A 26,696-nucleotide genomic window follows, 5' to 3' on the forward strand; every position below is an offset into this window, starting at 1 on the left:
CGCTCTTCAGGCAGCCTCCGCCAGGTTTTATTTAGCGGGGGTTATCCAGCGGGTCTGGAATAAATACGTAACGTGTGACAGGTCTGAACAAAATTCTTTCCTGTGCGTGAGTGGCTGATGTTATTCCATAACTATTTCGACAGGATAATTCCATAACTATTTGTGCAAGAGACTGGAAGAGATAAGGGCTGCAGAAGTTAAACAGGCTATTTCCTGTCGGTAGGTCACTTTATTACTATTATAATTTTTTAGAATAACATTTTTAGAGGTGCACCTGTATATCTGCTTAACGTATGTTTACCAACCCGTTAAATTGTTTGCGTTCACTGAGGAGCGAAAGCGCGGGTTTTGACCCGGCATGTTTAAATTGAAGCGTGTGCAGTTTAGTTGAAGCAAACCCCCGTGTATGAATTTGTTAGAACAGCAATTAATTGCACAAATTTTACATGTAGTTTTATTATTATTCTAGGCATGTTGAATGGGTTTTAATTTAATTATTGAATAGATTATTTTGTGTAAAATAATCTATTCAATTGCCCTTTCTTTAATATAACACAAAATCAAGCTTCAATCTGTAGAAAGTAATTCAAAGTTCCTATTGGTAATACTTTCTATGATGTTTTACATTAATACTATATCAAATGTAATACAGTGATTTACGCTCTACAGATTTTGCACGAGTACGCTATGCATATTTGATGACACATTGCATATTTTAACAAGGTTTTTAATGACTGATTGAAATGTTTGCTAAGATATTTTTTAAGAGCTGGAGGAGAAATGGTTGTGGAAAATGTGTGTAATAGAATAGTGATAAGGATGGGAGGGTTTTGATTGACAGTATGAGGAAGCAGATGGATGACTAGGTAGGTCAGAGGTAAAGATGCCTTTGACAGCTTTTTAAGTTCCTTTGGCCATTTTGGTCCAATGAATCATGCAAAACATGTGTACATTACCAAACTGATGTCTCTGCATCGTTTACTGTTGGAATCCTCATCTTTTCAAACCCACCCTAACCTTCTTTCATCACCACTTGACGTGCTATGTCTAAACTAGATTGCAAGATCCTAAGAAGGCAAGAATCTGTCTTGTATTACTTGTCAGCATAAAAAAAAAGAAGAAAGAAAAAGAAAGAAAAAATTAGGGGAAAAAATCATGTAAACCTATGGAGATAGAAGAACAACTGAGACAGATTGGCAGAATAGGCGTAAGGTGGGACATGTTCTTCTTAATTTTCACTGTCTGGTCATCACTTCCCTCCTCTAGGTAGTGCTGAAGGGAGATGTGGTGAACAATGATTTTTCTTTTTTTTCCCCCCCAAATGGCATAGTCTGAATTTTTGTAAGTCTGATAAGAGACCTAATTGCATAATTTTCCTTTTAACATTATGCAGAGTGCTGTTGCTATAGTTAAAATGGTTTTCATTGCAGTCTGTTTTTTCAGGTGCTTTGCATGGCCCTCACAAATTACTTTGTCAACTGGAAATGCTCTGATTTTTCCCTGTAAAAAGGTTACTGTTTTTGGAAATCTTATTTAAATTGCATAAGACAATTTTAAAATCTCCGTGATGCAAAAAAAGAACGTGTGTGTATTGGAAAAGCAGAAAGAAAGGATTTTGCATGAAAATACACGTTGCAGGTACTTTCTGTGCAGAATGGACACAAGTTTTCATTCCAAGTATTAAAACTTGTCATAAATGTGATTTTCAGCAGGGAATGTGTCACTTGCTAAGATACGGGGGCAAAGTCAAAGAAAAAATATTGAAACAGCAGAGTGATAAGTAGAGGGAAGGCAGCAGACTGTTTGCATTCAGTACCCAGCTTTTTCCAGATAATATATTTGTGGTAGGTCTGGAGAGCCACACAGCTTACTGGTAACATTTCATGCTTTTATCAGAATGGGTATTAATCTGGAAATGCAAACAAAAGCATCGCTTATTTCAGAGCATGGTCCCTTGAAGCCCATTTGTTCAAATATTTATGTCTGAAAAAGCCAAATATTGTTTGAAATATATATATTTAACTCTTAAATTTTTGAGCATACGTAATATTTTGCTTCTTGGATGTAGGATAATTATGAATCCATTAGAATCTAAGGCTGCCATTGCTGATTAGATGTAACTTTTGACCTTATAAAATATATTATACAATAAAACCAGCGATGTTTTATTCATGCTATCACTGTGTTTTTTCATAGTTGGAGTGTTTCTAATTCTAAGGGGCTGATATGAGTATGAATGATCTTCTTGGTCTTAAGATGACTTTTTACGCCATTTTTTTTTTTAAACTGAAGGCAAAAAGGATGAAAAACTTCAGACACTTCTGTGTAAAACTGTCTATACTAGTACACGGATATTAAGCTTTAAACAAGAAACAGCTGGTAATGACTTTGAATCTGTTTTAAGAGACATTTTAGGTAAAATGTTGATAGCTTGTAAATGTGTATTTCTGCCTTAGTCTCTGATCGTGCATACAAGTTCATATGTGTGAACAACGTAAAGTAAGAGGTCAGTCCTACAAAGACTATTCACTTGTCTAAAAATTCACAGACATAAATGTTTTCAGGATCAAGGCCTTTTTCAATAATTGTGATAGTCGTGTACCTTGAAGTGACTGACTGATTTAGGATACACTTAATAATTTGATTTTTTTTTTAATATAGTAGAAACATTGATGAGTTACCAAAGCACATCATCCAAGCTCCCACTTCAGTCATTTGAAATATAATTTTTTGGCTTGTTTGAGTAATTTTGTTTTAAACTGATGGCACTGGCACATAAATTAAACTTTCTAAAAGTCATGTCAATTTCTGTGGGCTATGCTAAGAAATTCAGTTTTGTAAGTAAGCTTCTTTCTTTAACCATATTTGGTTACACATTGGCTGCTTTTGTTTATCCAGAAAGCAGATAGTGGTCTGGGACTGAAGGGTGAAAGAGCAACATGGATATTTTGAGTTGAGAGAAATTTTATGCTGCTGAATGGTGTCCTAGTTTAGATGAAGACACCCACCCACCCACTAAGAATTAAACTGAAATCATAAATGTAAGCTAAAATATGTATTTTATGATTGATCAACACCCCGATTAAAGCTTATTTCCCTTTGTGGGAAATAAGTTTGCTGTCACATTTTTGACTTCCAACTCAAAAATATCGGTGTTGCTCTCTCACCCTGCAGTCCTAGACCTCCTGCTGGAGATACTGCAGAAATATGGTGGCTGCTCTCTGGCCCTGGGGAAAGTTGTGGCTCACCCTGCATTGTCTGGGAAGTCCACTCGAAGGCCTGGCAGAAGCAGCTCCTGTTTTGCCTCTTGCTCTGCGGTCGGTGCCTGCACATCACCAGCTGAGTGACAGAGACAGAGCCGCTCCTCCTCGCACTGCAGCGCCCCTCAGCAAACCCTCGAGGCATCTCCCCTCTCCCCACATTCCCACTGCTTTCCCACTATGCCTCTAAAGCATGAGGGGCTTGTACAAAGGTGTTACTTTAAGCTTTGTGTGAACTCTCTCCTGGAAGCTTAGTGTGTTCTTACATTAGGAGAAGGAACCCTTCCCTTGAATTAGATGCAGGCTATTGAGGAAAAGGGCTTTGCTTTCTATTATTGGTTCCTCACTTTCCTATGGAACCTATCATGCATGAATTATGAGGGTAGGGACATTTTCAAAAATCTCCAAGTGAGGGAAATTCTAAACACAGTCACCCGTGTTTAGAAATTATGAAAATCTCACGGAAAAATCTCCCGTGCTTGTGGTTCTAAATGGCTATTCTTGGGCACATTATTGAGCAGTTATTTCAGTTATGCATTGAGCATGGCATTTGTTGCAGAGTTAAGGCCAGAATAGCATGGATTAAATCCTCATCTGGTGCATAGTTATGTCATTTCATGGGCTTCAGTGGTTCAATACTGCTTTGTATTGAAACAATCTGCTTATCTCCTCTTGTGGTTTAGATACTAACCAAAGCAGGTGCTGCTTGATGGAAAGAATAGGACCAAGTACTAATTGATAAACAAACTGATTTTCAAATTTGTTCCTTCTGTGGTAACATAATTATAAAATCATCAACAGATATCTTACTCTACTTACATTTTTGTTTTTCACTGTTTAGATTGTAAGAATAATTGTAGCTTCCTTTCTGCTTACTGTAAAGGTCTATTCTGATGATTTAATTGTCTTAGTGATTGAATCAAAAGCAAATTGTTTGGTGTGTGTAATAAAAGAACTTGCCCTCTTTTGGGGGCAATACTTAGGCCAGCTATATTATTTTAATTTAAAAGTGTTGCTCAGAAATTGAGTGGAAAGGAGTTAACCAGATATTTCAATTCTTCTTCTAAGTGTTTTGGATTTTGTAATGCCCAAATCCTTTTCACTTTCTTTGAAGTGTTATCTAGTGTAGCTCACTTTTCCTTTGTGTTTAATACTAAAAGTCTTCTGATGTTAACATTTAGCATTGCATTTTTAAATATTTCAGTGTTTCAGTTGCTGTATTTCTATATACTGTTCACTTACGACTTCTTTCTCATCACTATATAAATAAAAAATATTTTTAAATATTTTTTTTAATTGCAAGTGGGTTCATTTGTATAAGCAGATATAAACTGAAGTAATGTGAAATGTAATGGCAGAAATAAAATATGGGCCTATAAAATGAATGTAATTTATTTTAATGACATGTGCAGGTAAGATTTCTTCAGGACTATATTGCCTCATAAGCCATTTAGTCAGATGTAACCTAAAAGGCCAAACCCCAAAGCAGTCCATTACTGATATTTTTCAAATAAACTGTAACTGGAGAAGCAACACAAATGGTTGTCCCGTAACAGTGTAAAGTTTAGTGTATATATGCACATAAGTTTCTGTAGGATCGGGGCCCAAGTCTCTTCTGCTTTGGCAGTACTCTCTGTTGTGGGTTTTGGGGCTTTTTTTTCCTCCCGGTAATTAAAATGCAGTTCTGTCACTGCGGTCACATTTCCCAGTTATAGAGGGACAAGGGCAATGCCTGTGCTAAATACACAATGTGCTAAACAGTAGCTATATTTAATTTTGACTTTGTTTTAATATCTACAGTTGCCTCAGGATAAGGATCTAGGAGATTTCAAGTGTAGTTCTGTGTACTCAACCCTTTTCACGAGGGTTGTTTTGCTGTCAGCTCAGCTCTCTGAAGTCACTTGGATGGTGACGGTGCTATTGCATGGGAAAGGCTGCCAGGCTGGTGGGTGCAAGGGCAGGACAGCACGAAGCTGGTGATCCCTTTCACAGGCAGGTAGGAGACGGGCTTATCACTAACCCCAAACCTGCTCTCCAGAGCTGCTTAGGATAATGCATGCGATCGCTGAGTCCCTGCGCGGGGAAGCAGCAGAGCTCCAGGCTGATGCACATACACCAGCAGTCCCCAGGCAGCCTCTGGTCTCTTCCCCAGCTTGATCTCCAAAGCTTCCCTGGAGCTCCAGACCTTTCTCTCCATCATCCTTTTCCTTACTGGGGGGCACTGCACCGGCTCTTCCGTGCTTGTTGTGTTTAGAACCAGGGCATGCAGACGAGCGCTTTCTCCTGCAACTCCTTCTGTGGAGGATGCTCAAACCAGGAAAGCCTTGCTTAGGATTACTGAAGAGGAGGAGATCCATGCAAGGCTGCATTCTTTTGTACCCAAACTTCTAAATTTACTTTTACATACATTTTTTTCATGATTGTAAAGGGTTTACCTCATATAAGACATTTAACATGACATGTTTAATAAGAATCGACAATGTAAAACATTTTTAGCATTTTAAGTTGTATTATCAATGTCCGTTTCTTACTTTTTTCTTCAGCAGCATGTTACAGGTGAAGTCCTATTTTTATGGGTGTTGCATTATAATTTATGGGGCCTCTGCTGATCCAACTTTGATTTGTAATAGTTTTTTGCCTAAAAAAAAATTAGAATTTTAACACCATTTTCAAAAAGGTTACTGGCAAGAGGATATCTTAAAATAACCTACTTAAAATTTATTATTTTATAAAAATGTTTAAACTTGTGAAAAATTGTCATCCACTCTGTAATTGCAAGAAAAGAGTGTCATGTTAAGTCAATATAGAACCAACCTATAGGATTAAATATTGTCTCAAATAATATTATTTCTGAATGATAGAAGAAGATTCTGTAACTATTATGCATATTTTTTTGGTTACACATATGTGCTGTTTTGCCTGAGAAACAGTGAGGTTCATGTTTTTTGTTTTTTTGGTTTTTTTTCCCATAGAAAAACAGCGTAATGCAGCTTTTTCTTCAGTATTTTTCCCATCTTGGTGTCCTCTTATTATTCATCAGAGATTTAGGAGCAACTCAGCTAGTGCTTTTATTCCATGCCATCATATTTTTCTTCCTTTTTATTTTGTGCAAGATTAGGTTGCTATTGTTATATTTGCAATGTCCTCTCCAGAGTTTAATCTTGTATTACAATGCCTGCAATGACAAACCACAGCTAGTCTGAGACTGGGAATATTTTTCTTGAGTGTCTCCACCATCAGACTATGGTGTGTGTATGTCAGTTTTACCGAAAGCTTGGATAGGGTATCAGCTGTCACTGAATCTTGTCTAGATTTATATTCTAGCTGTAAACCTCACAACTGTGTGAAGACTAGCCTCTGCAATCTAGGCGACGAAAATTCGAAATTCTTCCTCGCGGCTGTTACTAGTGGCTTTGTTTCTGACAGCTTCTAATTTTCTGTACATAATAAAATCAATTATTTTGCATGTATATGCTAAAGCTAGAGGCTGTTTTTTGACTGTGCATGCTACAATTAGTTATGTAAATAGCAGCATATGCTACAAGTTTTCAGTGCTCACCCTGTCTTTACAGAAGTGTTGGCTCAGGCTCTGCTTCGAAGTTAGTTGGCAGAGGTGTTTGGTTCTCCATGGCTCAGGCTTTGAAGACATTGCTTTCTTCGGCAGCTCCCTCTCATGTTTAGTGTTTCAGTCTATAGTACCTGTGTGTACACCAAAGCCAATGCATGCCTTGAATGCATGAGGGATTTTGGTAGTCAGACTTTTAAGCTTCCCCATATTTTTCTTAATTCATAATAGAGGTATGTTGGTAATTGTGTGCTATTGAACACCTCCTGTCTGTGAACATCCATCTTCTCCCTATCTCACTTAGACTATTTCTTCAAGTTTGAAGTTATGTTTCTGCTTAAATGATTTCTAAACCAGACCTTTCCAGAGATTCTGGGGTATTTAATGAAGTTAAATTATAATTTATTCCCATACGAAAGCACTATTATTGCTATCTTTGCAATATCATCACACATTTTTGTTTATATTTTCAAAACACTTAATCTGCAGAGTATAATTCAAAAGGTAGGTTGCTCTCTACAACTGCCTGAAAGGAGGTGGTAATGAGATAGGGGTTGACCTCTTTTGTCATGTCCCAGGAAAAAGGATGAATGGAAATGGCCTTAGTTTGTACTGGGGAAAGTCCAGATTAGATACTGGAAAAGGAAAAAAAAATCACTGAAAGAATGGTTAGGCATCAGAATAAGTTTCCCAGAGAGGTGGTGGAATTCTTTTTGGAAATGTTCAAGGGGATTCTGGATGTGGGATATGGTTGAGGGGTGATTATGGTGATGCTGGGTTGGTGGTTGCAGCAGATGAGCTTGAAGGTTTCTTACAACCTTGATGATTCTGTGGTTCTGTAGAGCAGGACGATCCAAGTGGTGTTTAAAATGTGCTCACATGCAATTGGCTTTCTCTGGAAGATTCTTCTGGAGCACTAATAAAGCACCCAGTGTGGAGCAGGTTTTGACCTCTGAATCTTAAATTACAGACTTTCTTAGTATGAGTCAGAAAACCAGACAGATTTGTTAAAGTCTATTGTCTATCACTTTTCTGGCAGCTCCTTGTATAGGGGTGTACTATTTAAAGACAATTTCCGTTAAGAGTTTATGTTGTGGCACCTACTAATAGAGGATATTTGTTAGATATGCACATTCCTCCAGAATTCAATAATAAGGTCAACTTATCTCTTAAGTTAGCCCTGTGCTAGCACTTTTGAGAATTATGTATCTTTTGCATTTATGTGGTAACACCTTACTGCTGAGGGCATATGATAGTAAATCCACTATGCAATAGTAAACAGGAGCTTCATGGCTGGTGTCAGACTGAATTTAGGTGCTGTGAAAAGCCTCTGAAAAAAAATTCCATCAAGATGTGGGAGAAGCCAAGCCCCTACTGTGGATTGACCAAGGAAGCCATTAGATATTTTGAAGACTAATTGATATGCTCATATCTAAGGAGTAAATAATTCAGAGTCTGCTGGGGGCATAAGACTGAAAATATGCTGAGTCAATACATGTCATCATAGGTGAGGAAAGATCCTAAATCTAACACAGCAAAATAATAAAATTATTTTTCTAAAAAAAGGACCTGGCATAGTCTGAAATGTGAGAAAGAAAATGCTATAGCACAGTTTAATTGATGAGCTGGGTTAGTAGAATTACAAAAAGAGAGACCAATCATAACCAGTACAAGCAACTGTCTTCCATCAAAATCCTTTGTCTGCTGTCTTCTACCAGGGACATTAGCTAATAGCTAATGATTATATGCATGGGACCTCATATTTCAGAGAAAGACAAGGGTTACTCCTTGAGCTGAAGATTTTAATTTCTGCATACTGCTAAACAGTTGCATTTCTCTCTGCTTTGAGGGAAGGTTTGTTAGCACACGCCTTCTACTTTGTCATATGTAAAGTATTCACATCTTTCTATTTCTGAATGTGTATGGTGGGTCTTGAAAGAGGAAACTCCAGTGACAAAGTGATCTGTTGGTCTAATAGCTACTTACGAATCACATAGAATATTCTCAGTTGGAGGGGACCCACAACAACTCTTGAGCCCAAATCCTGAGCCCAAATCCCAAATCCAGGACAACTCCAAAACACACAACATTTAACTAAGATGTTGATAACTACATTTCTTAAAATTCCTTTTTTAGCCCTTTGTTCAACTTAAATTTATCTTTTAAAACCCATACCATTAAACATGCGTAACATCTATGCATATGTAAATACTTAGAAACCAACTATAATTATGTTAATTATAATATTGATAAGGTAAATGATAAATGTAGAAGTCAGTACATTAATTTGGTCTGATTAATGGCTTGAAATGCTGCTTTTGTAAGTATTTTTTTCTTTGAAAGCAAACCTATTCTCCAAATGTATTTAAAATGTTAATAAACTATTAAATGAACAAGTAACACTATATTCAACATTTTTACACCATTTCTACAGTGGGTAAAATTGTAGTATAAAGTTGGTGTATACTCGATAACAATTTACATGTTTATTTTACCATCTGGTAAATGTGTAAACGATATTTTGAGAAGCACATTTCAAATTCACTTTAACAACTTATCCCCGACAATATGTATCCTATCTCATGTACTGACTGGAAGGATTTTGAAAACCTCTCAGAGAGAAATGCAGTAACAAAACATTTATTTTTTTTAGTGATGAGTAAGATCAAGCTTAGCATCAAGTTGGAGGTCTTTCAATATTTAGGAAGGATTTTAGTGCATTACTGGTGTCAAAGAGAGATTTCAGACTGTTTTACACACTATGGTATAAAGATATTATATCATCTTCCCTAAAGAAACCATAGGGTGCACAGGTAGTAATAACAAAACAAATACAGTTTGCTATGTTGTTGTATAACTGTATTGTATCCTTTCCAGGGGGTTTGAATTTGCTATCTCTTGTGTCTAAATATGGGAAGCTCATTATTAGAAGTGTTACATTGAACCCCAAGTGAATTGCTTTTCTCATGTACTTTAACAGCACTTTGACACTGCAGCCTTCTGCCTTTTTATTTTAGTCTTCTGTTTATTGGTCTCTCTGGATTAAATTGCAAGCACTTTCTTAAATACACCAAACTAGAGAATATACTGTTGTAGCTCAGCTTTTATTCACCCTTTCCTAGCTGTTACTAATCTTAACCGAAAAACAAAAACTCAACAACCCTCCCCCCCAAATGAAAAAAAACAAATCCAAACCCCCCAAAAGATTTCCTTTTCTGCTTCCCCAACCCCCTCCAAAATTTAAAAAACCCTGCCCTGAAAGCAAGTCTGCCTGGAGAACACCTCCACACTAATGACCATCTGGCCAATCTGCAAATGAGGTTTGAGAGCAGATTTCAAATGTAGGCACCAGCTAGTCTGTGCCTTGCATTAGTCCATTAGAATTTAAAAGATTTGAAAGCATTTATGCAGCTAGAGAGCAAGCAGGTACCCTAACTCTGGGAAATCAAACCAGGCACCTCTTTGTTCCTTCCAGGGCCTAAATGCCTGCTACCTGATCAGCAATGCTCCTTCAGAGTTTGTGGCAGCCAGCTTTGCTTGAGTGTATACATGTTATAATGGGCAGCAGTCTTTGAAAAAGCATTGCTGAAAAATCCCATAAAAATTATTTGTACAATTTCTAATCAACTTCTGTACCAAAGTTAATGAATTACAACTGTCATAAATTTTTATTTATGTGTTATTCAAAATCCCAAGTAGTGCAGTCTAATCCAGTCCTGGTCTTGAGTAATCTGAGAAACCTGTGAGCTGCTCTGATTTTATGTATGTTCCTAAAGTCAGGTTTTAGCCCAATAATAATAATAAAACCAGGTTGTCATTAAACAACAACTTTAAACTTGAAAAGATGTTTCTATTTTTGAGGTTAATTAAGCCCAATGAATTTAACATTACTGTTGTGTTTCATTTGGTATTAAATATTTCACTAATGAATTTTAGGCTTAGCATGTATTTTCTCTTTTTGCTTGCAGACATTATACAGGACCTTTCCCATTTGTAAATGAGCACAATCAAAGATAATCTACTTCTTAGCAGACTGTTAGAGAAATATTTTTACTGTTTACCTCTCTTCCCTTTGCTGGCTTCTTGTTTTGTCTCAGCTCTTTGATAAGTGCTGTCAACCTTATGTAAAGAATAATTTGTTATTGTGTTTCCAATGATAAAAAAATAGATCCACAAACCCTTTAAACAAAAGAGCAGTGGTTGTTAAGGACACCTGCTGCTACAAAAGAAGTTACTACAGAAGTTAATTATTCCATACGTAAAGCCTGAGCTGAGAGCACCTGGAAACATTCAGAACTGAATCTGAGGTTTGTAGGACCAATAGAAGTTTTAAATATGTACTGAATTTGTCTTTCTTTTAAGATTGGCTGCTGGTGTCTATATTGCAGAAGCAGGTGTTCACAAAATTACTCAGATGCTTAAAATGGTACATAACTGGAATCACCTGGAAAAAATGAACAACACTTGGAAAATCTACTTGATCGAGATCTGGAGAGGCATCCTGAAATGATACAGATTTGAAGGTAGGCAGTAAATGGACAAAGCTTTGAATAGTGGGTAACATTGCTTCTATTGTTCTGTATTAGAATTTTAATATTGCAAGTTGTAAAATGGAAAGTAGTTTAGTCTGTAGCTATTTACTGTCAAACATAATGCTTGCAGTCAGGAGTGCCAACACTAGCAAGGAATCTGCACCTTACCCCATGACCACGCTTATCATGGTGCATTTCAAGAAAAAGATCTACTGGCTTGCAAAATGTAAGCTGCTTCCCTTTAAGTGAAAAAATATCCAAGCCTACTTAAGAATGATTTAATAAAAAATGACCTTTTAAAAAAGTAAGTTAAAATTAATATTTAGTTCTTGTATTGTTAATAGCTGGTATTCGTTTGCCTCAGATAATCCCCTTTCCCATGCTTTTCTGTGTGTCTGCTTATTTAAAAAAATTGCAAATATCAAACTATATATTCGGTGCTCAAACTCTTTTAATTACAATTTTAAAATTAAATGTGACATTTTATAGATTTTGATATTGACTAAAATGGACCTTTTAAAGTGACATAAATACATAAATTGAGATTGATAAATTTATTTCAGACTACCATATGGGAAGGCTGATTACAAGGGCATGTGGAGCACAAAGCCAATTAAAGATGTTCTTACTTCTTGCTGTGGACCATTGCTGCCCATGTTCCTTGGAAGCTAAACTAAATAGCATTTACAAAAAATATTAAGCTAAAGGTATCATAATAAATTCTTCCTTTATGTAGTCCTGTTCTCTATTGACAGTCAGATTTGCATCAAAGAACATGACACCAGTGACTTGCTGGCAGCTTAAGTAATTGGGGAAAAAAGTGGTTATTCATATGGAAACAGGAGTTGGCTCATTACAGCCAATCACCTGAATAGCAAATGGTATGGTTGCCAATAGATGGAGAAAAAGGCAAGTCTAGTGGAAAATAGGAGCATTTAAAGGCCAAGAAAAGACATATGGTCTGTCTATGCTTGCCTTATACGCCTGGAAATTATAAATTAAGCTACAATATAGCCGACCACCTTAATGTGAAAATTTTCCATTTTTTCCCATCTTAATCTTAAGAAATTGATCAGATTTGGCTAGTAAGATTGACTGGCTCTTGTGTCAGCATTTAAGTTCCATATGAAAATAATAGTTGAATTGATACTTATCTAGTAATTAATTCTGTTATGACATAAAGGATGTACTTTTGAAATAAGCTATTGTAAATGTGGGTCTGTTTTGTCCTTTACAGATGTCTATATTTCTATGAGGGTAGGCCAGAAAAAAAGAGTGAATAGTTCTTGGCAGCTACTTTTTGTAAGGTAAACAGTGTGGACATGACTGGAAATTTGTCTTCAAGCACTGTAAACACTTCAATGGCTATCTTTCTCATTCCTTGTTGGTTGTAGTAATAATTTGAATTTATTATTCTAATGCTCTCCTGTACTCTGTTGTTCCTATAATGAAATAGGAGTCCAAGTTTAAGGAACACTGAGCTTATCAAGGTGGCTACCTGACTGCTTTTCTGGCAAAGCATCAGTAAATGTTGAGAGTATTAAACCTTCTTAAATGTGCTTGTAAGGACACATTTCACTTGAGAGATCAAGTTTTTGAACATCTCAGGGCAGTCTGAGTTTTAACAAGATTTTATATGGCTTAAAGACTATGAAGGTTTATAGCCTTTTAATATATGGGGTTTTTTTTAATAGATTCCTTATTCTAAACCATCCCATAATATTCTAAACCATCCCATCTCATGTGGAGAACAGATGCTGAATTCTGCCCTTTTTAAAAGGAATGCTCTGAAACTCTCATGGTTTCTCCTTTTCACTTAGAAATAGTGACAAAACAAGAAACACAGGACCATGACATGACTTTCCTGGCCCTTATTTCTCTATTTAATGTACCTGAAGGAGTTACTAAAATTTTATTTCTGGTTTTCATTAATGGGCTCTGAAAATATAGCATACTTTACATACCCCAAAGTTTCTTTGATTGTGGCTGAAAAAAATACATATCTCTGCTTAGCTGTTAAGTAATTTCTGTCTTCATTGTAGTGCTATAGGAACAATGAAGTTTAAAAATCTGTTCTGAAAAAACTTCAGATTTAATGGAAGAACAGTGGACAGCAAAATTATTATAACTAACATGCATTTAAGATTTGTCATGTGATAGGTCTTGTCAAAGCCACGGAATTTGGAGCTGCATAAAAATACACACAAGCTTATCTGAAGTAATTGCATCTATAGAGTTTCTAAAATTGGTCCACTGGTGACAGAGTACACTTGGAGTTCTTACCCCACCCTCACCAGTTGGGTCCCTTCACAAGGGCCACTGTTCTCTTTCTTGCTCTTTCTCTGCAGGTGAGTGGCCTGATGGCTTAATTTCCCTGTTTCATTTCAGCACAGGCACAATCAAATCATCCCAGCTGGTGACCCTTCTGACAAGCAGCTGCAGAAATGAAGACTTTTAATGCACCTTAAACATGACATATGTCCCACACGGTTATTTTGGGCTTTCTGAGGTGTAGAGCAGAGTAAATGTTTGCACAATTCTGAAAAAACACTGCTAGGAAAAGTTCTTAATAAAATATTTCATTATTCTGGGATCACCCTGCACTCAAAGTAGTAGAAATTTTTATTTCTACAAGTTCTATCTTGGTGACTTTTTAAATTTAGATCCATAAATGATCCCATAACACTTTGATGAGCCCTTACCAGGTAAGACCAGACTAGGTAACAAGAATCTTTCCCCACCAGTATGCACTGGCATCACTCATTTACTGTAGCTCCAATTAATGGTAGTAGAAGTTACACTTGTAAATTCCCCCACGCATTAATGAGTGAACAGACCCCCTCTGTTTAGTTAACCATCTTCCAGTTACCTGGCACTTTCCCCATCCCTTGTGAGATCTCAAATATTTAATTAAAGCCTTTCCTTTTTTTTTCCTTTTTCTTTTTTTTCCTCCCCCCACTCTCCTTCATTCAGTTTGTTGAGTTGTAATTCTTGTTGGCCTGATGCCTTGGCAACATTCAGCACTTCTAATTGCCTGTATAGTCTGGCCTAGTCATGGAGCCTTTTAACTTTCATTCAGGCTTCCAGCAGTATCAGCCTCACTGGTCACAAGCTTCCCACTCAGGTTCCGTTCACAGCCCTTTTGCTGATTACTTGTTATGTATTTAAAGAGCTCCATACTGTTTATTTCATTTCCTGTTTGAGATAGTCTGTTTGCTTAATTTTTTTCTATGCTAATTTAATTTTAAACATATAGGGCTGTCTTCCTGGTCAAACAAGCCAGAATTTTTCATCCATATGTTACATTAAATAATAATAAAACAACAAATAATAGTCAATGCTTTCTACTTCTATAATGTCTACCATTCAATGATCTCATAGCATTCTTATTTTACAAGTGGTAAAATGGTGTCAAGAGACATGAACTACTTGTTAAACAATATGTATGACATCTGTTACAGAGCCAGACACGGGATTGAATAGTTGGGTTTTCACTAATAGCAGTTAGTCTAAAAATTGCAATATGCTATAGGAATTATTAGGTTAAAATATGCTTCAGCAGAGTGGGCTGTACCCTGGTGGAGACACGTATTGTAGAGACTTTTGTTCTCAGAATATCATCTTTATTGGCATATAAGGTGCAGAATGGACAGGGGAATCCAATGGATATTCATGTGGACTCTGTAAAGGTTAGTAACCCATGTAATTATAATTCATGTTGACTTTAGAGGCACTATTATTAATCACAAATAGCCTGGTGCATTTTTGTTTCATTTTGTTGTCTGTGTGAAGATCTAGCATACCCAATTCCCTTTGATTTCAGCAAACCTCTGGCTTACTATGGCTACAATAACTCATTTATGTCTCTGCAGAGATAATATGCTTATCTTATGATACATGATAATATTTTCTGAATGTGTCCTTTTTCAATGCCAAAGAGCACACACAGATAAATTGAAAATGATCACAATAATTCTTGGTTTTTAATGTTGCCCATGCCCAGCAGCTGATCGTGGCTCTGTGCTGTGAGGGCTGCTGGGACCTCATCTATGGCAAAGTCAAATTCCTTCGATCACTCTGCAGGAGTCAATAGCTGATTTAATGCCTGCACTTCATGTTCAGAAAGTGCATGCTTGTATTCACTGTTTAAGTGCACTTGAAGGAAGATATTACATATGTGTGTTCTTCTTCCCAAGGTCAGAATGCAAGGGTAAAGAAGAACCAGCACAATTGTATCTGTAGCAAGTGTGAGCGGAAGCCAGGCTTGAAAAGAAGGAGGAACATTCCCTGCTGGCTGGGGTAAGTTCCCTAACACAGTGATAGGCACAGTGAAATGATCTTTCATAGTTTTCAGGAGTGAAATCAGATTAGCTCTTCTAGTTACACAAAGTTTACCAGAGGATCCATAGAAATAAAAAGGTGGACTAGAAGGCTAACAGCTGAGATATGTGGAAGTAAAAAAAATCTTAAAATGTTTCAATGAAATCTGATTGTTCCCTTAAGAACAAGTCAAATTCTGATCATGTCTGAAAAGCAGCAATATACCAAACAGCTTGCTCCAAATTAAAAAGGATTTAATTTGTAACACAGATGTATGTCCAATTATTTCTATATTTCTACTTGTTTGACCAGCATGTATTCTGAGCTAAGTGCTAAGCATAACTTGGTGCCCATGACTACATCTGGGCTTCCTTTGGATAAGGACTGTGTGGGCTTCTGAACAATAGTGTGCCAAGCAATGTATCATGAATCCTAATTGTTTTATAAAACAATTGTTCTTTTTCCTCAGCAAATGCTGTTGCATCCACATTATTAACATAGATATATATAATCGTTTTAAAAATCATTCTCGGTTTGAAGAATTCTAATGCTTCACACAGTGATTATGCAAAAGTCTCATGTATAAGCAATACCGATGTTACTGGAAGCGCCTCTTACAGAGTCCAAATATAGCAGATCAAATCAAAACTGTGCTACATCTTAAGCAACTGTTGACCCATTTCCATATCAAATTGGTTTCTGTTATAGAAGTCTTTGCTTTTTCTTTTGGAGATATTTACTTGCACTGTTCTAGCTCAAGTATAGTAACAGCACATTTTATTCTAAGGTCATTAAATAGTCAGTCAATTGTTTTGTTGTTTTTAACTTGATTTATTAACAACTTACTAATTAAGAGACTGTCATAATAAAAAGCTGGTTTCTGCTCTGTGGTATATGAATGTACCACCGGCTCCTGTAAATTCAGTTGCCATGATTCAGCACATGCAGGAAGCTGGTGCTAGGTGCTATGCCATGTGCAGGATGCCCACCAGTTGGCTTGATAAGCTCAGTCCTAAATATCTAACTTAAATAAACTGAGGCGAGGAAATTCTATTTTAAAATTTTCACTTTGCCCCTTGTTTATCCTGCTTTTTTTTGGGGAGGCGAGGGGTGGGGGGATCAGTACAATTAATAGACTATGGTATATCAGTCAAATTCAAGAGATTGCTATAAATACCTAGAGTAGGAAGAAGGTGAGTTGTTAGAGGTGTAACTTGTTTGTGTCACTTTCTTAGAACATTAGCAGTACCTCAACACAGATTTCTTTTTTGGCTTCTAATGGTCTATTCATTTCACCAGAGAGAGGATGGGGAGAATGTGCTGCTGCTGTTTCTCTGGCATGAACTGCCATTCCCTTTGGTGGCTCCTGGAGTGTCCCTGGGCAGCAGCGGTCCCTCAGGCAGGAATTGCTGCCAGAGCTGGCTCTCTCTGCTGCCCCGTTTCCTGCAGCTGTGCCATTGTGGGTGGACATCGGTGTAGGTGACATTGCTGAATAGTAAATATCAGGCCCAAGTAATGTTCTAAATCAGATTTACTTGCATGAAAAATTTATAGCCCAGGCAGCAGGCCAGCTGGGACTGCAGCAGGCTTGCCAGTGCCTGTGCTCCAAATAGTCTATTATGTTTTAGATGATCAAGCCACACCTACAGAATTAATTACATAATATGAACAATATTTGAATGTTACTAGTAAATTTTCCTTTTTCCAATGGCTGGTATTTTTTTTATTTTTATGTGTGTATAAAAGTCTAAGCATCTTAGACAACAAGACGCTGGTTTAACATGTGAGTATTATTCACACTATAAATACTACAGTAAATAATATAATTTGAAGAATAAATGTAATAGATTATTTGGGTGATTTTGACACCTTAACAGTGGTTCTTTGCTGAGGTCACAGATTTTTTTGTCATCGGTGACCACGCAAATACGCAATAATAATTTGTAAACTTAGGATATTTGTACTTTTGCAAGCTTTCCTTTCAAAAGTGTTTTCTAGTAATTTGGGAGAGCAGTGCTAGCATCAGAGTTTTTAGTAATAACTAAACATCTTTTCTGGGGATATGGTTTTACATGCCACCTCTGAAAAGACATTTCTGATCTATGTTAGCAGAAGCTATTCTTTCCTCCCCAAGCTCCACATCGGTATGTTAAATATAGAAATGACAAACATGTGTGGTTTTATGTCTCATGTCAAAGATGATGCCTTCAGAAAGCACAGCCGTTTCCATTACAATGCCAGGGCAGGGTACAGTATTAGCTGACAGGCATGAGAATCTTTTGCAAGGTCTGTCTCATGGCAGAGCTGGCAGGTTACAGCCTGCTCCAGCCTCCCTGGAGCTCCTGCTCCTCAGTGGGGCTGAGCTCTGTGTCCTCCACCTCTGCAGTGGACCTCCAGGAGCATGGGTCTTTTGAGGGCCTGGTGGGCCATGAGAAAAACTGCCTGTCCTGTCAATAATCTGTAAGGGAACATTTTCAAATCAGAGAATGCAGATTTTTTGGAAATGGCTTTTTAAATGAAGGAACTTTGAAGAAGCAAGCAATGTTAAGAAATGTAGCTGATTCCTGGAGGTTGCTTTCCAGGCTGGAATTCCAGCTTATGTTAACATGTGTATCAGGTTGCTCTCATAACTGGACAGTTTTAGATCCTCTCTGTCTTACTGATAAGCCTTTTAAGGCAGAAGGACTCAAGTTTGCTGTTGACTTGTTCCTGTTAGAAACCCAAACATCCTGATGGAAACTCAAAACCTGTGAGGCTTTCAAGTTACTGTGCAAGCCAGGGCTTATTATCTCCAAGTTTCTCAGAGTAAGTGGCCTATTATAATTCCCTTCACCACTGATAATCAGGCCTATTGTAACTATGAATGGCCGCGATTAATTACGGTATTGAAACTGTAATCTTACAGTGCCAGAGAAACAAAAACCCACCTTTGTAATCATGCTTTAGGTTATCTCTGGCTGCAGACTGTGAGTATGCTAGATGAATTTAGGAATTTTAGGGCAAATGCCACCTAAGGGGAACCTGAATCTAGGCTTAGGTATCCAGCATTTCATCTCTATGGATAACAAATCAGCTGGAATCCTGTTATACATCATCAGACACTAAAAATACTATTTTTAGTGAACTCCTCAAATTAATGGGTTTTTTTGAAATGTTCCACTGCATTTAGCAAAATGAAGAAAAGAATCCCATGTAAGTGAAAAATTCCTTGGAATAAATAAAGCAGCTGTTATTAGCATTTAGCTTTGTATATCATAAAACATATTTACGTTCAGGTTTGGTGATTATGCAACTTGAGTCATTCTTAAATCAGAGACATGGGTCTGAATCATAACTAAACAACTCACTTTTGTTTTCCTTCGGGGATCTTCAGCCTGGCTTTGTTCAATGAAACTGAATATGCCACATTAGAGCACAAGCAGATGATTACCAACAATGTTTATTGATGCTACCACTAAGAGAAAATGGCAGACTGATATAAAATAAAGAGACTTAGCAGATGGGATATTGGCATTTGAATTGGTTGAAATAGATTACTGATTTTACCCCAAACCTGCCCTTTTATGAGCACTACTGTATCATCGCTTGTTGTAGAACTGTAAGTCATATTCATCCTTATAAAATTATTTCCTATTTCAACTCAGAGTATTTATTATTATATATGCAAACAAGATTTTATTATCAGGGGAATCTAATGCAGGGTTTCTTGTTAGAGCTCCTGTCAGCACTGACTTGAGACATCAGCTGCCAGCAGAGAAAGTTAGATTAAAAGAAACGCTTATTGTTTCTAGGCATTCCCTTAATATAAAACCAGCAAAAACGGATCTGCAAACATAATTAGACACATGGCTCTGATTGAAATAAATAGGAATTAGAAGCAACATCAAGGAGCCTGCCTTTCAGTAAGCTCCTGTGACTGAGTAGTGCTGAGAACTACAGGAGTCTGAAAAGGAATTGAGTTGAGACCTGTCTTGAGTCTGCTAGAAACAAAATGCAGATGTAGCATAGGCTAGGATAAGTGTAAGAAATTAGGGAGTTTAGGCTCTCTGAATGTGGCTCTAGATGCCTACAAATAAGGCTGTAAGGTCTTGATTATGGTAATTCTCATGGACTCCAAGCTAGTGTGAGGAGCCATGTGATGATTGATTAGTATTTTGGTTTTAACACTGAGCATTTTGTGCTATGAACATCCAGCAAGCCCTGCAGGCTTCATTACCCTTTGTTGTGGGTCAAGACATGTTCTTTACGTGCAGGTCACCAAAACAGTCCGGACTCATCAATATTTGTTCTGGAGGCTTTTTGCACTGGATATGGCTCTTGATGTATTTGAATTAACAATGACCCTTAGTACCCAGGATGATTCATCACAATTGCCAATGCATATTTATAGCAGCAAAAATTCATTCAGTGCTAGTCAAGGAAATCGTGTGTGAATTTAAGTCCAGTTGGCAAGGTAGTACAGTATCTGAAATGTTGGCTGTGCAGCAGCTGTCATTCTATGCCAATCTATTCTATCATACAGTAAGCAGGTGGCTCACACATATTGTTTTTACTACATATCATTTTAATTTTGCAATGTCTCACTGAAATAGGAAATGTGTGCTACTGATTTCAATAAGATTTTCTTTATTGAAGCCAGGAGAGCATGTTAATAGCATGCAGCAATTTACAGTGTAGTTAAAGTAATACAGCAGCTGGCGAACCTGTTTATTCCCTATGGCTGTAGTTGTATATCAGTCTTAAGTGTAGCTAATTAACTTCTATTCATTAGAGATTTTACATAAATTCAAGCAGAAAAGAGAATACAAGCCTCACACAGTTTGTGTTCCTTCAGCACCCCTTTGTGATGCCATACTGCAGCAGCCCATCTCCTCTGGCAGACATGTGATGTCCTCAGGCCAGCCGAGGGGGACTTTGTGCTCTTCTGTGTTTCTGGGATTGGTAATTTTTTTGAGGGCTTAATCTGCTAAAGGAACTGTCTTTATTGTGATGCTGCATGCTAGCTAATGTGTGTGATAATGGTGTCTCCACATATTATAAATAACATTTCTCACAATGCAGCCCTTTGGTGATTTGCCACTTGCCAGCATTAGTGTTGGTGTAGGTCAGGTGAGGCTGGCAGGGCAGGGTGTGACCGCGTCCCACTCTGGGCAGTCTGAGCATCCTTGTGCAAAATGTTTCTGGTATTTTATGGTCACCTTGGCTTGCTTGATTCTCAGGACGTTTCTTAGCCTCATCTTATTTTGTTTGGACAAATGTTTTTCTTTTGCAATAAGCAGGAACTCCTACTCAGTTTTAGTCTCTGTTCATGATTTTGGATATTTATTGGCCTCAGAGAAAATATTTTTTTTGTCTGATTGTAACTTCTATTTATGTTATGGAAATTTCTCGTAAGACATTTCTTTTTGTGGAAATTACTGTTGATAGAACTGATAATTTCTTTCTCGGCTAGTTGTTGGTTTGCCTTTTATTTAGAAAGGATATTGATAGCAGAGCCCTTATTTTGGCAAGGTGTTTCTAAAGTGTATTATCTGAGGGGTTTTAAGGTTAAAAAAAAGAGAAAATACTCATCCTAAAATAACAAAAATAATTAATGTGAATCAGGAAGGAGAAAGAGGCAGAATAAAGAAATATACTACATGGGATTGCTTCCATATCTTAGGTTAAATTCAAGACATATATTTTGGTAGAGATGAGTTTTTGCCCAGGCGAGCCACAAAGCAGTAATAGCTTACCTGACTTCTAATAGTTTTTACATTGTCCCATTCTCTCTGTGTTCACTTGGTCCTTCCCCTGCTTGCATGTGTTTGCTGAATGTCTCTTCTTGCTTCCTCCGACTTTGTCTTGTCTCCTATGTCCTGCAAACTTCTTTCACTCTCCCCTCCCCTCTGCTGCCAATTTCTTTACTTTTCATGGCTGTGACCTGCCACTTCAGGTTGAATGTCCATTTCCTCTGAAAATCCCACTGCGGCTTTTAAACAGAAGCACTGAGGCTAAAGATGAGATCAAACAAAGGCTCAACATCAGCTTCTTTTCTAAAATCCGCTTTTCTCTATGAGTTAGTCCAGTACCATTCCTGTTCCTAGCAAGCTGCTGGGTGCCCTGGCGGAGCAGCTCCCTGCAGTTGTGCCATTTGAACGCTGAGTGGCACTAAAGCCCACGGCACCGGCAGCGCAAGGTATCCCAGAATAGGGCTTTAACTCGGGAGCGCGCAAAAGACAAGGTAACAGCTGAGACGGATTTTTGTATGAGCGGGAAGAGAGGTTTTGCAGATGCAAACTTGTAACAGGCACATCCTACATATCTTAGACGTTGTTTCTCAAGCTACTTTTGAGGAGAAATTTATCTTAAGCTTTGCTAAGGGATCATTCTGGAACTGCTGAAGAATTCTTCTGACTTTTTTTTTTTTTTAATTTGTTGACCTTAATTCTTAGATTCAGGCAGTTGCAGTGTATTAAAAACAAGCCATTCTTCTGGAAGTCCTATATCAATGTGAAATTAAAATACAATTTCTCAGTTTGTTTAGCTCAGGGAAAGCATGGAGAAAAGCCTAATGCTGTAAGTACTGTTGAACAACCATTATGTTGTTTTTAAAAATTACTTGTGTTCAACAATTCATATTTTGCAATACCTCATGGTTCTGGGGACATTTTGTACTATTTAAAGTTATCTGAGACCCAGCTCCTATCTGCTTTAAAGGTACAGTTTGATCAAAGGCTTTTAATCTTCCTTCAAAAAGAAATAGCTCCTGCTTTTATTGTAGGAACCCTGTGGTTTTTTTTGACTAGGCCATGACATGAATGTTACATTCTGTTTTCTTGAGGTCAAGATCATCCATGCTTTACTTGAACAAAACATCTGGGACTTGACCTTAGACAGCTGCATTTTGTGTTTGACAGTTTTTACTGGCACTTAAGTCAGGGCTGGATTTGGCACTTGGCACTCAATCACTGTGCTGAGGGCAAGACTAAATTCCCAGCTCTGACCTGAAATTCTGGAGGTGTACTTGCAGTATGTGCTTAAAAGTGGAACTCTGGGGAAAACCATCAGTGTTAGGCTACTGTGATGGTCTTATTTCAGGGTGTGACTTAGATGCAGCAAACATGTGAGGCAAATTAAACTAACTATAGAAATTGCTTCTATCCCTCTTTTTATTTTCCATCTTTCTGTATGATACTGCAGCCATTCAAACTTATTTAATCTTAGTGCACTTAATCAGTTTCTGAGTGTCACATAGAATTGGTTTTGTCTTCTAATCCTGTCTGAAGGGGGACAGGACATATGGTAATATCAGTATCTTACTGTTTTTCTTACTCCATCAAACCAGGTATTTATCTGTGTATACAAGTGCCACTCGCTATTAATTTAGTTACTAATCAGACTGTGTATTACTAATTGGAGTGGTACCTCATTTCTCTTCATGGCTGGCAGATAGTTGTTAGCTACAGAAGAATTTTAAGTGGGCAGGGAGTGATGGTTGGTGGTATGCATTACTTTTTGTCACCTACAATCTGCGCCCTGCTGCACTGCCTTGCTTCTTCACACTACTTTGAGGCAGGTAAGGACTTCTTCCATTTAAGTGAAACTGGGTCAGCTGGATAAGGTCTGGCATCATCTGGAAAAGTTAACAGTTTCCATAATTATCTACACACACTTTGAGAGGAAAACCCTTAACTTTATGTCTAAGTTTGAGGTGGACTTGTAATTAAAATATTTTACTGTGTCTTGGGTTGATTTTTATCAAGGAAGGGTAAACCAGCTTCAACATACTGCAGGGTCTTTCAACTCTGTGTTTTGTGTTAACTTTTTCACTGTCTCTGTGTTAGAGATAGGGGAAGGTGAGACTTCAGAACTCTGAACCTTGTTCAGCAGTATGGAACGAGCCTGCTGACACCTCCTTTGCTGTGTCTGGCCACTAGCTAGCAAATATCACAAGCACAACCAGTGACTAATATGTTTTCTGTTGGAAACCTCCCATAATAATGCCATGGAAGAACAACAGTTAATCTGATCTCTTGCATTCATACACCTCAAAGATTGCATGTTTTTACTGCAATTTGCAGTAATGAAAGAAAAAGCTGTATATATAGACACATATATCTATAAAAATAAATAGCTATTAAAATAATCTTGACTGTTTGCAATGGCAGGTGAGATTTACTGCAAGGACCCTTTTGTCAAGTGTTCAGAACCTGTCAGGCCTCCATCTGTGGTTACACAAGAAACTTATTCTTGTAGCTCCGAATGTCATGTTTCAGATAATTCACCAATATTTGAACTTTCTGGCAAATATGGAATTGCCTTTTGACATGACTCTAAAGCTCTTTGCTCTAAGGTTCATGGTTTTGCACAGTTACCAAAAGCTGTGCAAAGTACATTTCGTGAATTGAGACAAGCTGCTTTTGTGATGTAATCATGATTGCATTAATTGACCATAGATGGTGGCTGTATCCCTGTCTGGGAGTTCTTAGTGCTTTTTCTACAGATAAAATTTGGATAGTAAATTCTTTTTTTTTTTTTTTACAGCAAATTCATTAGTAGTTGGAAAATTTTCCTTACCTCCTTCTATTTAATATTCCCAGCAGGCATTTACTACAGTGTGGAAGGTTTTCATGTATTTAAGCCAGCCTGGCGATCTGTTCCTGAATTGTCCTGCCTGGAAAATGGGCAATTTATTACAGGGACTTCACAAGGGACAGAAAAATGGCTTCCATTAAATTGTTTTTTACTACCTGTAGGCATTAAATTATATTCTTTTCTGATTGATGGTAGCCTTGTGATTTGGACAAACAGGAGCAATTGGCTAAGGTGAAAATGTACTCACCCGAGGGTTTGTGCATAAACAAAAAGAAATGGCAGAACTTGTGGCAATTACTCACAAGAGTAACTTGGGCTAGATTTACCTTTGTTTTCCTTTTTATCTATTAGAAAATCTGTTTAAATTTTGTTATTCAAATGCAGTATTGAATAAAATATTACAATATGTGATTACATATTGTCACACCCTTATAATTTTTCTCATCGGGGGAAATGTCAAAGCTTCCATGTTGAATTTGATAAAACCCTTTTCAGTAATTTTTTGAAGTTTTTGAAGATAACCTACAGAATCATGTGGAAATGCATTGGTGTGATCTTCATTGTGTTTGCTCCTTTTGCATGTTCTCAAAACATAAATAATCATGGAAGATCTTACAGGGAGTTGCTCATCAGTTAGGCTGTCATGGCAGCTATCAGGGAAATGGGAGTTAGACTAATTCCTTCAGAGAGGGATGGTTTACAGTGTGCTTGGTGCTACTGCAGTTCCCTGCCATCTTAGTAATTTAGGTATTGATCAGATATGATTGAGTGTGCTGCAGTGATAGAAATAGAGTGATACTTTCTGAAATTACACCAAGAATAATATAATATATAATATATAATATATATAACTATATATAAATATAAGCTATCTCCAATGCTAGGAGCACTGGCATACAAAAAACTGCTCTTCTGCTAAACATGTTAACCTCCTGCAAACCCTGAATATGATTCAAGTTGTGTAGTTGGACAGAAAACACCTCTTAGTGTGGTAGACAAAAGTATTCACCGCTGCACATGTTCTCTTTTCATGAGGTCTAGCAAAAGACAGCAAACTTCAAGCAAAATTCAGGTTTTGTGAAAGAGGTCCAGTTGTGTTGTCAGACATTAGAGATGTGACTATTTTACAGCTGAGACCTGCAGGATTATCTTGATGACCATTGATTCTTAAGGTAGGGCAAAACAATTTGTTTTCCTGAGAAGACTTTGACTTCCATGCACTTTCCAGTCTCTCTGTTATAAGTGCTTCTTGAGGTAACTGGGATCAAGACCTTCACTCTTGGTGTCCCTCTTCTCTTGCCTGTGATGCACTACAGCTTCCCCATGACAGTTTCCTCTTTTTGGGAACGAGGACGCTGGGGGGAAATTGTGCCATGATCGTGTTTTGATATGGACCTGTCAGAGTGGGAACCACAGGAGATGAGAAGCTATCTTTGTTCCTTCAGCCAGTTTAGATACTAATGTCCCACAGTCTGTTTGAGATGTTAAGCACAGTTTATGTCATAATTTTGGTCAAGGCTTTAATCAGTCCATTCCTGTTTTCTCAATGCGCAGCCTGACACCAAGGCTGAATTATGTGGCAGTGCCTCAAGGCATGTTTGCAACAGTGCAGTTGTCTCAGTGTGATATTTATGTTTGATGCTTCAGGTGGTCCTGATAACCTCACATTTTCACTTTAATGTGTTTTCATGTCTGCAGTGGGAGTATTAGAGGAATTCTGGAAGCTTTGATGGCTTCTGGTCCTCCTGGCAGGTGGTAAAATATTTCACCTGTGTCCACGCATTGGCTATGATTTTTAGGAACAGGCAATGATTCCTCAGATTAGAGCATTGCTGGTGCAATGCGATGGCTACAGAGTGGATTTGCAGCTGGGTCCTGACAGTTACAAATCTACTAATAATGGGGTATTTGCAGAAATGTAAAGAGATTGCATGTACTAAATTGCATCTGTTTTTTTTTAAAAATCTATTAATGGTTTTAAACACCCTATAAATAAATAAGATACAGAAACCCTACACTCACTGTCTTAGAAGTCCATAGACATATAGATAAGATTTCTCAGAACTTGGATAGGAATTCTCTACTGCTCTGGTAAAAGTTCATATAAACAATTTTATCTATATTATTAATGTCACAAAAATAATTCCTGAGTATTGCTAGTACTCCTCAGTTTTCTCTTTATAACTGGAATTTTAATATTATATTTTTTCATCTCAAGGAGGAAAGTACAGGGGTACTTGAGTTTAAACCTTCTTATCATAAGCACAAGTTTTGAACTCAGTTCTGTTGTTGGTGTCTTCACCTTTGGTCAAAATTGGATAAACAATTGGAGTTCAGACATTATGCTGCTATTTACTTTTTAAGTAATCTCTCTTTTTTCATGTATAAGGCAAGGCAGCTTGGAGCGGGTTACTCTGACAGTGTTAGATGACTCAAATGTGC

General features: G+C 37.4%; 2 protein-coding genes across 2 annotated transcripts in view; both read left to right on the forward strand.

Annotated features, from left to right (window-relative positions):
• Positions 1–26,696, forward strand: part of TBR1 (T-box brain transcription factor 1) — a 43,041-nt gene that overhangs the window by 8,639 nt on the left and 7,706 nt on the right. The gene's annotated exons all lie outside the window — the stretch shown is intronic.
• SLC4A10 (solute carrier family 4 member 10) overlaps positions 14,944–26,696 on the forward strand; it is a 166,560-nt gene continuing 154,807 nt past the window's right edge. Inside the window, exons 1-2 of the mRNA XM_031057835.1 lie at positions 14,944–15,046; positions 15,554–15,656. The gene's annotated coding sequence lies outside the window, so the exon portion shown is untranslated. The remainder of the gene's footprint in view (positions 15,047–15,553; positions 15,657–26,696) is intronic.

The sequence above is a fragment of the Geospiza fortis genome, unplaced genomic scaffold (assembly GCF_000277835.1).
Source record: "Geospiza fortis unplaced genomic scaffold, GeoFor_1.0 scaffold112, whole genome shotgun sequence".
NCBI classification, from domain to species: Eukaryota; Metazoa; Chordata; class Aves; order Passeriformes; family Thraupidae; genus Geospiza; species Geospiza fortis.